We start from the raw sequence: 14,492 nt of genomic DNA, 5'->3' as shown, positions 1-14,492 counted from the left end.
CCCCAACGATCCTCCTTAGCTTGTTGAAGTCAGCCCTCCTAAAGTCTAGGGCTGTTGCCTTGCTGCAGCCCTTTGCCACCTTACGCTGGAGGACAGAGGACGCTGTGATTTCGGGAGACTTGTATAGTTGTCTTATCATTCTCAAAAGCCCCTGGCGTGACCTAGTCAAGTCATAATGCCTTCCCATGCCTTGGTTTCCCCATCTGTTACTTGGGGGCTATGGCACTGACCTCCTATGGAAAATGCTGTGACATATACTGATGAAAAGCATTGTATAAGAACTAGGTATTTTTAGTAGTTCTGCAGAAATCCCCTTGAAAAACCAACCTCTGTGGGAGGGGGAAAGAAATGTATAAAAGAATTTGGCGCACAATAAATATTACTTCAGTCCTTAAGAGTTGGCCTGTATTTACGATGTCTTATCATTTATCATTTGTTATTTGGTGAAAGACCACAGACAAATTAATATGGTTTTAAGCAGCCATGTGTTCTGTGGGATGCTTCTTTGCCCTCAGATCTTATAAGAAGATAAAAGTGATTAGGATTGTATCTAACTGTCCCTGTGCCTGATGCTGAGGCATGAAATCTCTCCTCCTACGCAAGCAGCCTACTCAAGGGCTGATTGTAAGGATGATCTCAAGGAATTAAGTATAGTAAGTTGAGGGCCACTGGAGAAGCTGGGTCCACATCCAGGAGAGATCTAGACTGTTACGATACCAGAGACTCAGGCATATAAGCATGAGGCTGAGTACTAAGAATGAAAGAGAACCACAGCCTGGACTACAGGCCTGTCACTCAGACAGTCAGAGCTGGTGAAAACTACTATAGCTCCATTGGTTTATAAGGAATGAAACAATACATGGCTTCAAAGATGCTATGCCAGTTTATGGTTGCTGAGGATCTGTCCCATTAGTCCATACAGCATAGCTCAGTGTCCCACCGCTCTGTGCTGTCTGCTGGTAATGGGACTGTAGGATTTATTCCCTCAGTATACTCCCACTATGAGTATACTTGATCTTAAAGACTCTGGAGCCATGGCTTATCTCTCGGTCTACTTCATCCCCTGGGTAGTTATGAATGCTTAATGGGATGACTGAACCTTTTTGCTCCCTGCCTGATGGCTGTTTACAGAGGAGGGCACATAGTGCCTATCTGAAGTACTGTCCTTCCTGGAGTTGCTCTTAAGGTGGTGCAACTTGGCGTCACCCCCAAAATGGTCCATTGTCTCTATTTGGCCCAAAATATGTACGGGGGTAGGGAATGTGCTTCCCATTGACAGCAGCATAGTCACTAGGCATAAGACAATGGAACAAGCTGCCTAGCAAACCAGTGGAATCTCCTTCATTGGATATTTTCAAGAAGAGGCTGGACAGGCATCTGTCTGGCACGGCTGAGAACTAGATGACCCTTGAGGTCCCTTCCAACTCTTTGATCTTCCGCTCATTAAGTTGATGTCTTCCCTGTAAAAAGGTAGCTATTGCAGGAAGCATAGATTGCACTTAAAGGCCATGTCACAAACTACTGTTCATCTGAAGTTGTATTTTCAGAACTGATTCCTAGGGCCATGACACCATTATACCAATATGCACTTTCCAAGGTTCTGCCTGCCTCAACCTGCATAGAAACTTGATCCTAGGCCCATGGATGCTGACAGTCATTGCAGGCTGGAAAATAGTGCAACGTATCTTAAAAGAAAAGATCTGCACTGGGAAGAGGCAGAGCAGAACTCTGCAATTCTCCTTTGGACCCTCAGCTTGAAATGTATTTTGGACCATACCAAACAATCAGCTGTTCTGACAGCCTATACTCACTACCTATTTTAGACCAAAGCATGGATCAAGGAATAGGAAAAGGACTCAGGAGTCAGATTATCCTACAGATTCTGACTCAAGACTTGCTGCATAACCCTAAGGAAGTCAGTGCTAATATTTCGTTTCCCTCAGTTACCATAAGAATGTGGTAGTAATTCATTATAACACAACAATATTGTAAAATGTAATGAATTGAAATTTCTAAGGAACTGAGATGCACAAAAGTTAAGTGCTAAAGTCAGAAGGCTGGGTAGATATGCACCTTGATAAACTAAATAAAATAGAGAGAGTGCAAGGTTTTGTGACCCCAAGTTCACTACATCAGCTATTGTGAAAGGACATTTGATAAAGTGAACTTGGGTTTTGAAGAGCTTATACACTCCCTCTCTGCCCATCTGTCTTATTTAATTTTTCTACAGGAGTGTATATCTACTCTTTTTGATTGACTTCAGACTAAAACTCTAGGTATTATAGTGTCTAAGTGCATAATATAATTATTTTATGGTAAGTGTATTTTTATTTTAGTCTAAACCTAGTAACCATGAATGGAAGTGGACAGTCATGTCATGGTTTTCTACCTAATACATTAATTTTCAGAATGTAGCATAGGCCTCCTCATCACAGGGATTCAGCCTTGCCCAATTTTAAGACACAAATTGTTTTAGAGAGCCACCAAGTGGACACATTATGCATAGCCACGCAAAAAACAGTGAGGTGTCCTGCTAAACATTTCCAGAACTCTCATAATGAACTCCTGTAAAAGTACAGAAAAGAAAAGATATATGGAAAAGGAGTAATGAAAAATAGGTTGTTGTTGTCATCATCATCTCTTTAAAATGAGTTGTTGTAAGTCAGTCCTTTCTTGTGGAAAATTACAGTGCATCTAATACTTCACACATCATACTGCCTCCTTTACTCAGATTAGGGAGCAAATTGTCATACCGTTGATTCTCAAACAGGGGCCCCACAGTACCCTGGGATGCTTTCATGAGAGCCATGAAAAATTAGCAATTAGCTGTGCAAATACCTACACATCATTCACAAGATAAAATAAGCTATTTCACGGAGGAATAAAAAAATTCTCACCTGTTGTCTTTCTGAGTTCTTTGTAAAAATAGGAGTTGCTCTGTTATCTTTCTGTAGTAAAAAAAAAAAAAAAAAGGGACAGCTAAGAGGTGGAATCTTCTGAGGAATGCCTTGAGTTGAATGAAGGGTAACATGAGTCTAAAAAGGTTGAGAATCACTGCTTTATACAGACAGGACCACGGAAGTCTTTGCAGTAGTAATTAATTCACCAGTGTGAGTAGGCAGTCCCTTTCTAACCCCCTAGAACATAAGAACTACCATTTACTGGGTTGGACCATAGGTACATCTTGCAGAGTATCTTGTGTCACTCAGGGGCAGGCAGTGGATGCTGAAAGAGAGAGTGAACTGGGCATGACTAATTTTTTTTCTATTGTTCCTCTCTTACTTGCAACCTCTAGCATTTAAGGTCTGGGGAGTTCTGATTCAGAGTCTGTATACCTAATTGCCACGCTCAATAGCTACTTATGCACCCATCCTCCAAGGATTTGTCCAATCCCTTTTCTGAATCTGGTTAAACTGTCAGCTTCCATAACATCTCATGGCAATGAGTTCCATATTTTAATTAGGCGCTGGTTGTGTCTACAAGAGTGACAGACTGCATAGTTGTTACTGCGCAAGCATTTAGTACTTGCTTATGCATAAGCAAGTGCTAAATGACCGTGCAGTAACTGTCATTACTGTGCAGTACTGTCACCACATGTTTTTTTTCCAACAGTACTGCATAGTAGCTCATTACTACTGCACAGTAGTGTTGCATCACAGTAAGTGCCCAGCAATGCTACTACATGGAGGCAATGAGCTACCGAGCAGCTCATTGCTACTGTGCAGTAGTGTCTCGTGTAGATGCTCCTCCTGTGAAAAAGAACTTCCTTCTGTTAGTGTTAAATCTCCTATCTACTAGTTTCATTATGACCCCTAGTTCTGGTATTGTGAGAGAAAGTAAATAATCAATCCCTATCTACCTTCTCTTCATCATTTAATATTTTGTAAACACTTATGTCCACCCTTAAGCATCAGGTGTCCTCTTTTTTTGAAAATGGAAATATAGTAACCCTAGGTAAAACTGTCAGACTTTATCATGACATTGGCAAAGTTCTCAATCTTCACAATATGAACAAGTTTTTCTTTAAAGAGAAACAGGCTTTAATTCTCAGAGTTTTACTTTCTTAAGGAGATTTTTTTTTTGCAAAGCTCCAGTCCTTTACTGCACAGTACAGCCAAATAGCATTAATTGCACATGTGGGCATACCCAGGATGAACATCACGGTCTGGCCCAAAATAAATAAGCATCTACTTTTCTTTTCTTGAAAATGTCTAGTTATTTTTATGTTCTCATGTGACTGTAATAGAGCTGTGCATTTTTGCAGCTGAAACACCATAGTCTCCTCTTCATGAAGTATTTGTGGTCCTAACATATTGTCAACTTTGAATTTAAGTGCCCTTTTTATATGCACACTGCACAGTACAACTAGAAAAATGTAGCAACTTGAAAAATCATAGCATTTACCATAATAATATATTATAATAATAACAGCAATGACAATAATAACATGGCTGTAATATAGCATTTTCATCAGTAGACTTCAAGCTGCTTTACAAAGGAGGTCAGCAGCCCTTTTACAGCTATTCTCATGCAAATTTATTTTTCATTTAAACTAAAACATTTGGGGGGGAATTATATCAGTTCAGTTTTGGTTTTAAAAAATATTTTAAAAGGTTTCTCTGGTCAGAGATGGACTTTCCAGCCAAACCAGACAAAGAAAGGGACAGAGAGAGAAAGCAACCACCTTTTCATTAGGACAAGGCTGTGTCCTTCAGCCCAGGGGAGGTCCCAGAGCGTGGGGCTAGAGAATCTTTTGAAGTTTATGAATATTTAATGATTCATGCAAAATGGAACAGCTTCAGCAGGAAGGGAGAGTGGAAGAACAGCTCAGCCTAGAATACCTAATAAAGGGTGATAAGGGCGTATTCTCAGGGTATTCCTGGCCTGGGTTCAAGCCCTCACTTCAAATTAGACAGAACAGGGATTTGAAAACAGGTCTTCCATTGCTAGGTGAGTAATTTACTACCTAGGATGTTGGGTAAAACTAGGCACACAACTATCCGATCCCAAACAGTCTTACCACCATTTTCTTTTGCACAAAACGGATCTGGACATGCCTATTTGATTAGAGAAGATAGGTAAGGGAATACCTGGTTTGAACATCTTGCTGGAGTTAAAAGGATTTGGATGTTTCTGCATGTGGCCACTGGGCTAAAGACCTCTGGCACCTGCTGGATTAAGTGGCAGCTGAGTAGGGACTTTGAGGATTTCAGGTACCTAAATACTGGATTTTGCTATCTAAAGTAGCAGCTGGACACTGCAGTGACCTGGGGAATTTGTCAGAGCTCAGCTGTCGAAATAGAACTAATGGATTCTGGTTAATAGGATGAAGGTGTTACAGTGAAAACCGATGTATCATGGGATGCTTCTAGCTATCTACCTTGGCTGACAGAGCACTTGGCACACACTCACCAGGCAATGGATAATGGACAGCCTTAACAACTGTATTTGACCAGGCAATTTGTATGCTAATGGACTAGAAGAAGCTTGAGAAAATCAGTTTGTTCCAACTCTCTCTGCAAGGGGCTGGAAATGAGAGCAAAAAAAAATTATCAAGAGGTACATCAAAGAAGCCAGGTGTTAGAGATAATCATTAGGGCTGTGTGAGGCTTTGGACAGAGCTTCAGATCCAGAGAAGCTTCAGACGCTTTGGGGTCCAAAGCAGCATGTCCAGGTTGAAATGCTGGCCTTGTTAGGCTTCCCGAAGTGTTTCAGAGCCACTTCAGAGATCCGGCCATAGGGTATAAATGGGGAAACAATAAAATATCTATAACTTTGCTGTCTTTTGTCTGATTTGGATGCAATTTTCAGGGGTGGTAGACTCTGCAGAGAGCATGAAGTCTGCCAAGCTTCAAGAAGATTGGTGCAGGGATTGGGGGGCAACTGCCCCTCAAGCTGCGGACAAGCAAAACTCATGCCATGGGTGACACTGTGTGTGTGTTAAGGCGCAGTGGAGTGACAGCTACAGGGATGGTGGCCCCTGCTGTGGCCACAACTCCTGCCAGCTGTCAAGGAGATCAGTGCAGGGGGGTTCTGGGGCCCTGCACCCATAGCTGCTGACAAGCAAAACTCGTGCCATGGGTGCCAGTGGGACTGACTGTCTCCGTCTTGGGGGAGGGAGACACTACTGCAGGCCTGGCTGCTAAGCTGCTGTGTTACCAGTTACCAATCAATCATGATTCACTTAGTGACCAGCTCAATACACAGGACCTAGCTAATGTAGCTACAAAACCAGACTAAGGAGAGGAAAGAATCAATACAGTCACCTGCCCCAAGACACACAGTCAATCCCACAAGCACCCATGGCAAGAGTTTTGTCCATCAGCAGGCCACAGAACCCCTTTGCACCGATCTCCTTGACAGCTGGCAGGTGTCACAGCAGGGGCCACCATCCCTGCAGCTGTCACCCCGCTGCGCCTTAACACATGCAGTGTCACCCGTGGCACGAGTTCTGCTTGTCTGCAGCTTGAGGGGCAGTTCCCCCCAAACCCCTGCACCGATCTTCGTAAAAGTTGGCAGGCTTTGTGGCCTCAGTTACAGCTACCACCCTGCAGTTTTGACCCCACTGTGGTGTAACACATAGCCACGACAGGAGTTTTGCTTTCATGAATTTGGGGTGCAGTTCCCCCAAAACCGCTGCACCAATCTTCTTGAAACTTGGCAGACTCTGTGGCCTCACCAGGGGCCATAACCCCTGTAATTTTTCACCCCCTGTGGTGTAATACACAACCATGACATGAGTTTGGCTTTCAAGAATTTGGGGTACAGTTCTCCCCAAATCCCTGCACTGATCTTCTTAAACCTCGGCAGGTTTCATGCTCTCAGTAGAGGCTACCATCTCTAAGTTTCATCCAAATAGGACAAAAACCAACAAAGTTATAGATATTTCATTGATTCCCCTCATTATACCCTATGACCGGATTTCTGAGGCAGCTTTGAAGCTTCCGGCCAAAGCGGCTCCAATCGAGGTGGAAACCCAGCCTAGAGCTCCAGATCAGATCACTGACATCTGAAGCAGCTGGATCCAAAGATCACTGCCAACTTGCACAGGCCTAGTAATCATATAAACAGAAAAAAAGATTAAGAGATAGTCATGTTAGGACTGCCCAGTCTCCCCAGTCTGACTCTTGAGTGAATTGGTGCCTGTAACTTTTGATCAGTGGGGGCCAGAGGTTAATGTGTTCCGGGAAGAACTACTACCTCGGGGGGTCAGAGGCAGCAAATAATGCTTCTAGACACAGGCGCTTCCATCTCCATCATCAGCTGTGAAGGCTTCCAGACTTCCCAGCTGAAAGGTCCTGAGACAAACTTTAGAAGGATTTAATGGGAAGGTTATCATGGCACCCTTAACCAACATCAATTTTGGGTGGGAAGACATGCATGCTTGCCTGAGGCCTGGTGTGCTTTTGTGCTCACACCACTGGGAAGGCAAGGAATTTTAGGGGCAGATGCCCTGTGCAAGCTCTGCATAGTAGTGGACTTGGCCAATAATGTAATTTTAGTTTAGTTAGGATATAATTGCCCAGCCACTGCATACTGCTGTGCCACTTTAAAAGCTGAGGAAAACTTGGTGCAGCCACCATGACCCATAGATGTCCATGCCTTTTTTGGTCTGGGCACACAATAAGCTGGAGTATTGCAGAATAAACACCTCTGAAAAAGTAGAATAAACACCTCCACAAAAACAGTACCGGTTTCCAGCAGTAGGTTGGACTCAACCAAATTATCCAGAACCTTATGTAACAGGGAGTCTTAGTTAAGCAACCCAGTACCAACAATAACCCAGTTTGGCCTGTTTGGAAGACGGATGAAAAGCCTGGTGACTCACTGCTGACAATCACGAACTCAACCAGCATACCCCTCTGCAAGCCCCTGTAGTCTCTAAGTATCTGGAGATCATAGCCTCCATAGCACAGGGCACCAAATGGTTTTCTGTTTTAGATTTGTCCAACACCTTTTCTGCTATCCTTTTATACCCTGACTCATGGTATAAGTTTTCCCTCACTTTTAAGGGTTGGCAGTATACATTTACCCAAGTCCCTCAAGGATTTCACAGTGCACCATCCATCTGCAATTCATGTGCAATTAAAATGTGGAACCTCCTCCTTGTTGCTCATCAAGATCACGCTATCTCATATGTAGATGATATTCTGATTTACAGCCATTACCAGGGAACAGTGTTTGACCTGGACCCAGGTGGCTTTAGCCATTGTATGTGATTTTGGATTTAAAAGCAGCCTGCAAAAGGTGCAGTTGGTACAACAACAAGTTAATTGCCTGGACATTGAATTAGGAATGGAGGGATGCATCTCTGATAAGCAAAGTCAATCTTTTGTGCACACTTCTGGCTCCTACTGACATAACCCTTTGCACATTCCTGGACTTAATGGGGTTCTCACAGGACTTCATTGAGCTATATACTGAAAAGACTGCCCCACTACATCAGCTACTATAAGAGGGTCAGCCATGGGAATGGGTCCCTGCTTAGCAAAGTGCTTTTAATGAGTTATGTCATCCCCTGATGTGAGCTCCTGCATTGGCTTATCTTAGACAAGAACTACCTTTTGAGTTATGTTTAACTGGCTCAGGGGACAGTTTAGATGTTGTGCTTTTACATGATCATGACACTAGGCTAAGGCCTATAGCTTCTGTGTCATGAATGCTGAGCCAAATCAAACAATCATTCACCGCTTGTGAAAAGGAATTCCTTGTTCTGGTCTAGGCTTTACAGCACTGGGAATATTTGATTGGCCATAGCCTGGTGGTCTTGTAAACAAGCCATACCCCCGTCAAATATGTTTTGCCAGGCAAAATCATGAAGGCAAGATTTCTAACTTTCAACTGGCAAAGTGAACCTTGGCTTTACTAAACCAAAAGGTGGCAGTACAAAAGGTCCCCCACCAATGCCTTGTCCCTTATGCCCTAACGGCATGGCAGGTAGAAGGAGGGGAGACCTTAAGTGGAGTTACCCATGAGTGTCCACAACCACAAATTACACCAGAAAAAACAAGCCCATTTGTGTTTTACACTTATGATCCAGCTCTAGGAAGTCTGGAGAGTATTTTAGTGTGGTTTGTTGCTGGATCTAATTACTACCAGGAAAGGAAACCTCATATCAGGTTTTTAGCAATTAAAGTGGCTGAAAATAAATTCCAGCAGAAGCCTGGACAAAAGTCAGCAGAAACACTAACGTTTTACAAAGGATCCTGTGAACCCCATTCAGCCCAAGCCGCAGAAGTGGTGGCACTGGAAAATTCCAGAGGCATCACTGGTCGGATCTGCATTTTTTCTGATTCAAATTGGATAGTGTGTACACTAAGAGATTGGCTACCCTCATGGGATCTGAGAGGTTGGGTCTCTTCAGATGGGAAGCAAATCACTAATGCATGTCTACTGCGGTATGTGTGGAACTTAGCAGAGCAACTCCAAGTACCTATCAGTATAGGAAAAGTAAAAGCACACCAAGAGGGGTTGCAGGCTGCTGCTTTAAATACTCAAGCAGATGCAGCAGCTAAGGAAGGAGCTTTAAAAGGCCTTTTGTGGACATCGCCCAGTGAGGTTACTCTGGTGGCAGCAGCTAAATCAGGATCTAATCAGCCAGAACCCAACCTACGTGCATAACAGGCCTACAGCCATCAAGTCCAGAAGCTGGTAGAAAAGGGAATAAGCGGGGATTGGACAATTTAGAAAAAAATGAACATGGATTGGTACATTTTCCTGAGTAATGGTGGTTAGGAGATGCAATTCCAGACTCCTTGAAGTCTCATGTTTTAAAGGATGCATTAATGGGTAATTTGCTAACAACTATTTCTGAAACCTACTATCAAGTTGCAATTGCTGTGAAAAGAAATTATGGTAAGATGGGTAGACAGTTGGTCCCTCTGTTAAAACCTAAAGAGTAGCAGGTAGGAGATCAAGTAATGCATCAGGACCAAGATATTAAGGATGCCTTCTTCCCTGTCTGGAAAGGCCCAGTGTACATCATTAACAAAGCCATCCCTACTGTATACCAAGTGGAAATTAGTAAGGATGACATAAAATATGTAAGTGATACCACACCTCACAATTTTAAGAATGGAAGGGCAGTAAGTAATCAGAGCAGAGCTCCTCTTGGTTTTGTTGTTCAGATGTGGACAGAGCTACCTGAAATCTTCGACAGCTCTATCCTGAATAATGATTTCAGCCTTTTTTATATCTGTTTAATCATTTTAGTGTATATTTGGGTTTTTAAAATATAAAATGACATTTAGAAATATTTTAGTGTTATTAGTTAAAAAAAATAAAAATAAAAAAATAAAGAAGGTGTTAAAAAAAAAGGTGATAATTCAACACTTTGTGTTTTAAACTGCAAAAAAACCAAAAAAAAAACAAACCACTGGAGTGTCCAGAGGCTGGCAAACATTATTCGGATTTTTTTCTATTTGTTTATTTTTCTTGTTCTTAAAGAAAAAAAAAAATGCAGTAGAGAACTTACTTAAGTTCCTACCCAGCCTTTTTGATCTTCAGAGGAACAACATGACGTCCCCAAGTCTCCCAGGACACCTGAAGTCAGCAAGGCTCAGCTTCTACTACATATTACTGCCCTGAGGAGCTTATAAGCATCTCATACACCTCTCTCAACCCACCTCTTCACATACTGTTGTGCTACAGAGATTTGGTGGTTGTGGTATATAAATACACACATTTATTTGATGAAGTATTCCACAATAGGAAAAACAGCCATGATTTTTTTTGGCTGCTTTATAATGAAAAATCTGCAACTCATTCCAAACAACTAAGCTAAGAGGAGGCTGCTGGAGCCAGGCCCATGCCCTTGCCAGCTAGCAACTGTCAGCAGTGGCTATGGGAGGAAATGAGGGAAATTCCTCTTCCAGTAAAATATTGGGGGGGTTTTCATACACATCCATCTGCACCCTTAAATTATAATTCAGTGATACTCGGAGAAAAAGCATGTTTGAGATATGGTAGGAATCTAAGTGGACCCTGGGGACAGTGGGTGTCAGGAAGGGAAGAGAAACATAGGCAGAGGTGTTGCTCCCAAGTCTGAAGGGCAGTATCTAGACTCTGATCAGCCAGAACACTGTCAGTGTGTCTACACATGCATTTATGCCAGCTTAAATTTACTGTGCAGTAAGTTACTGCACAATAAGCAGGAATAGGCCAGTGTCTACATGTGCAGGCATTAGTCCCAAGTCAATCCACACACACACACACACACACACACACACACACACACACACACACACACACACACAGAGTGTTACTGTGCAGTAAGGCATCTACATGTGCATTACTACTCAGTAACTAAGTGGGCAAGTTTACAGTCAAGTCAGCATAAGTCACCATATTTACTGCACAGTACAGTCATGCACGTTTAGATGTGTGCCTGTATTATGCAGTAATTTCAGTTACTGCAGTGGCGATGCATAGGGGGTGCACAGAGGTGCACATGCACCCCCTGACAGCCAGTGCTCCATACTTAGGCAACAGGCAGGGGGGCAGGTGGGAGCGCCAGTGCCTCCCCTGCAAGCACTGGCCAGGGAGTGAGGGCATCAGAAGAAGCACCGCTGGCACTTCTGGGTACCCTGCTCCCACTTCTGAGTCAGCATGATCAGCCATGGCCCACACCCCACCCCAGTTGCTGACTGGCCACTGAGGGGGGCATGTGCCCCCCCCCCCCCAACTGAGAAGGCACTAGTCACCCATGAATTACTGCACAGTAAATGCTCACGTATAGATGCACCCAGTAATTAGCAGCTAGGTCACTTCATTGCAATTGGGTGAATGGCCACTGCAGAACACTTGTTGCATTTAGTGTAATATAATTCAACCATCTGTCCATATCTTAAGGTTTCCAAGCAAACCGTATTTCCAGAAGCCTGCTAGGCCAACTGCCAGGGGACCTTAGCAGTGGTGACACCTGTGGACTGATATTGATATAACCTTTTTCAGCAGTTACACACCACTGCCATTCAGTCAATCAAGACTTTTACCAGTTTCAGTCAGAGACCCCCAGGGCTTCTGATGTTTTGGCCCACCTGGCACACTGCTAAGTATCTGAGGGAGCACATTTCATTTTGAAAATACCAAATTTTGAAAATGTATGTGTAACTACAGTTCTGTGAAAAATTTTATTTTGGGGGGAGGAGGGGTGGGACTTCTGCCACAATTCAGGGGCAAAATTATTTCAAAGGTCCTGAAAATTTTGCAGAACTGAAATTTCTTTTCCCAAGTAGCTCTAGTCCCAATCTTCATACCAAGAGGAAAGATTCCCAGGAAATGGTCTTTTCAACTTTTCATTACCCCCTATGCTAAGGATTCAAATAATCTCTAAGTGCCTCAACTTATGCATTGTGCCTAACTTTTGAGTGCCTGCCCTAAAAGGGAGGTCCAAAATGATTCAAATAGGTACTCAACCCAAACTACCAATTAGACATCTCCATTCATTTGTATTTCAGAACCTCTAGTTCAATTCCTTAGACAGTGTCAGTACAGTGCAGCCCACATTTTGTGAGCTCAAGTAGCAAGTTGAAAAATCTGGCTTGCAGGTTCCTGTGGGAGGATTTTCCCTAACTGAGATTAAGTACTCAGCAACTTGGAGGCTTCTTGACACAATCCATTCGTCCTGCTATTACTTGTCTGTAATTTGTTGCAGTGAGATCCAACTCTCGCATGCCATGTCTTGATTTTTCCTTGATGTTACTAGTTGGGAGGTGTTGTTTGTTCTCTATTATAGTCAGCTATAGGCAACCTGCACAGGGATTTCTTCTGGGGCTCCAACCTCCCCTACACCCCATCCTAGCACCACCCAGATGTTATGCCGCTGACTACAATCATAGCTTTTCATGAGTTATATAAAACTTTCTTTATTTTCTTTCATTCTAGGTTTGCTCTTTTTAAGTCTCAATGACACAGAAGAGAGCAGACCACCTGGCTTCCTCTCAGCATCAGGTAAGTCTTGCATACAGTTGCAGAAGGACCTTACTTGCCCCACTCTGTCAGGGTAGCTTGCTGTCTACTGACATACTTTACATAGTTCAAATCAAAAGGGAAGGGAAAACGCCTGTCTGGGACCTTTATTCCTGGGGCTTGATTCCCTTCAGTCTCTCGACTTGTGCCTCCTTCACCAGATTATGTCACCCATAGCCAGATTCTAGCCACAGCCTGTGGCTCTGGGTAATCCTGCCCTTTCCTGGGTTTTGGGTGGCATTGCTGTCACACTGGCACCCTTACCACATGGACCCTCTTGGATTCAAAGAATACAGATATTGTCCAAGTAAATGAAAAGAAAAAAACCCCCCAGCTGCAGCTGGAACCTGTCTGGGGTTGCCGCTTTTCCTGTGGAGTGCTCTTCTCTGGCAGAGCTCTCCCACTGCTTGCACCTCTCCTCCCTGGGGTGCCTCTTCAACTGAAGTCTGGCGGCTCAGTAGAGCTCAGCCAAGATCTCCCTGATTGGAGCTGGCTCTCATGCTTTCCCTGGATCTCACCCACCGTCCCAGGCCTCAGAGCACACCTCCCTCTTGCTTCTTTCCTCCTGTGCCCCACTTCCCAGGGCTGCTGTATTCTTACAGGGCAGCTGCTCTGGAAACACTACTCCCACACCTCTCTTTCTTCTTTCCATGCTGCTGTCTTTTTCAACAACCTCCTCTTCCCTGCAAGGAGGGGGTTTTTTTCTGTTTTCCAATTCCCTTCCCTGTTTCTCTCCACAGTCCTTCTCACTCTTGGAAGGATGCCAACCCACATTACCTGCATCATAAACGAGATCTGTATCCAACAGGCTATAGAACAGTACAAGAGAGGGGATTCATTTCCTGTCTTATTGAAGTTGGGCCACTGAGAAGACAAGGAGGAAGAAGGAGAACAGATAGGGGGAGTCTACCTTTAAAAACTGGCAGTACTGGTTCTTAAAAAGGGAGTGAATGGATTCCAGTGAATGCAAGTGAATGGATTTTAGTTCCTGCTGCCAGTGTTGTTTCTGTTTGTCATCCTATATGTATCTAATGAAAATACCCAAGTAGTACTAAGACCAGCAGCTACAAAACTCATTAGGTGCCTTCATTTTTCAGCTGCAAAATTCCCAGGTGTCTACGCTAGGGCTTTTGCACATGCACAAGAACAATTCAAGAATAGGATTTAAGATAATGGTTCTCAACTGGGTAAAAGACCCTTGCACTGGTGTGGCAGTGCAAGTGCCAGTGCTGTACGCCTCATAGATAGCTAGATCAGGTAGGTATGAGGCATTTGCCTGCCTTGCTGCCTTCATTAGGGTTATCTGGTAAGCCTAGAGCAAACAGGAGTGGATGCTATTGCTTTAGCCCTTCCTGGTCTGACCTTACACAGTGTCTCCAGGAAACAGAGGTGCATGGGCAGGTGACACTGGGCATGTATACAAATTCATTAATGTGCTGTAATTATGGCACATTAAAGTTTATTACCTGTAATGACAGGTACCAATTTAAACGTGCTGTAATTGGTGCTACTGAGCACTAGCA

This window comes from Crocodylus porosus, unplaced genomic scaffold (genome assembly GCF_001723895.1).
Source record: "Crocodylus porosus isolate Cpor-Errol unplaced genomic scaffold, CroPor_comp1, whole genome shotgun sequence".
Classification (NCBI taxonomy): domain Eukaryota; kingdom Metazoa; phylum Chordata; order Crocodylia; family Crocodylidae; genus Crocodylus; species Crocodylus porosus.
The sequence above is the reverse complement of the archived record's forward strand: the minus strand, read 5'-3'. Positions refer to the sequence as shown.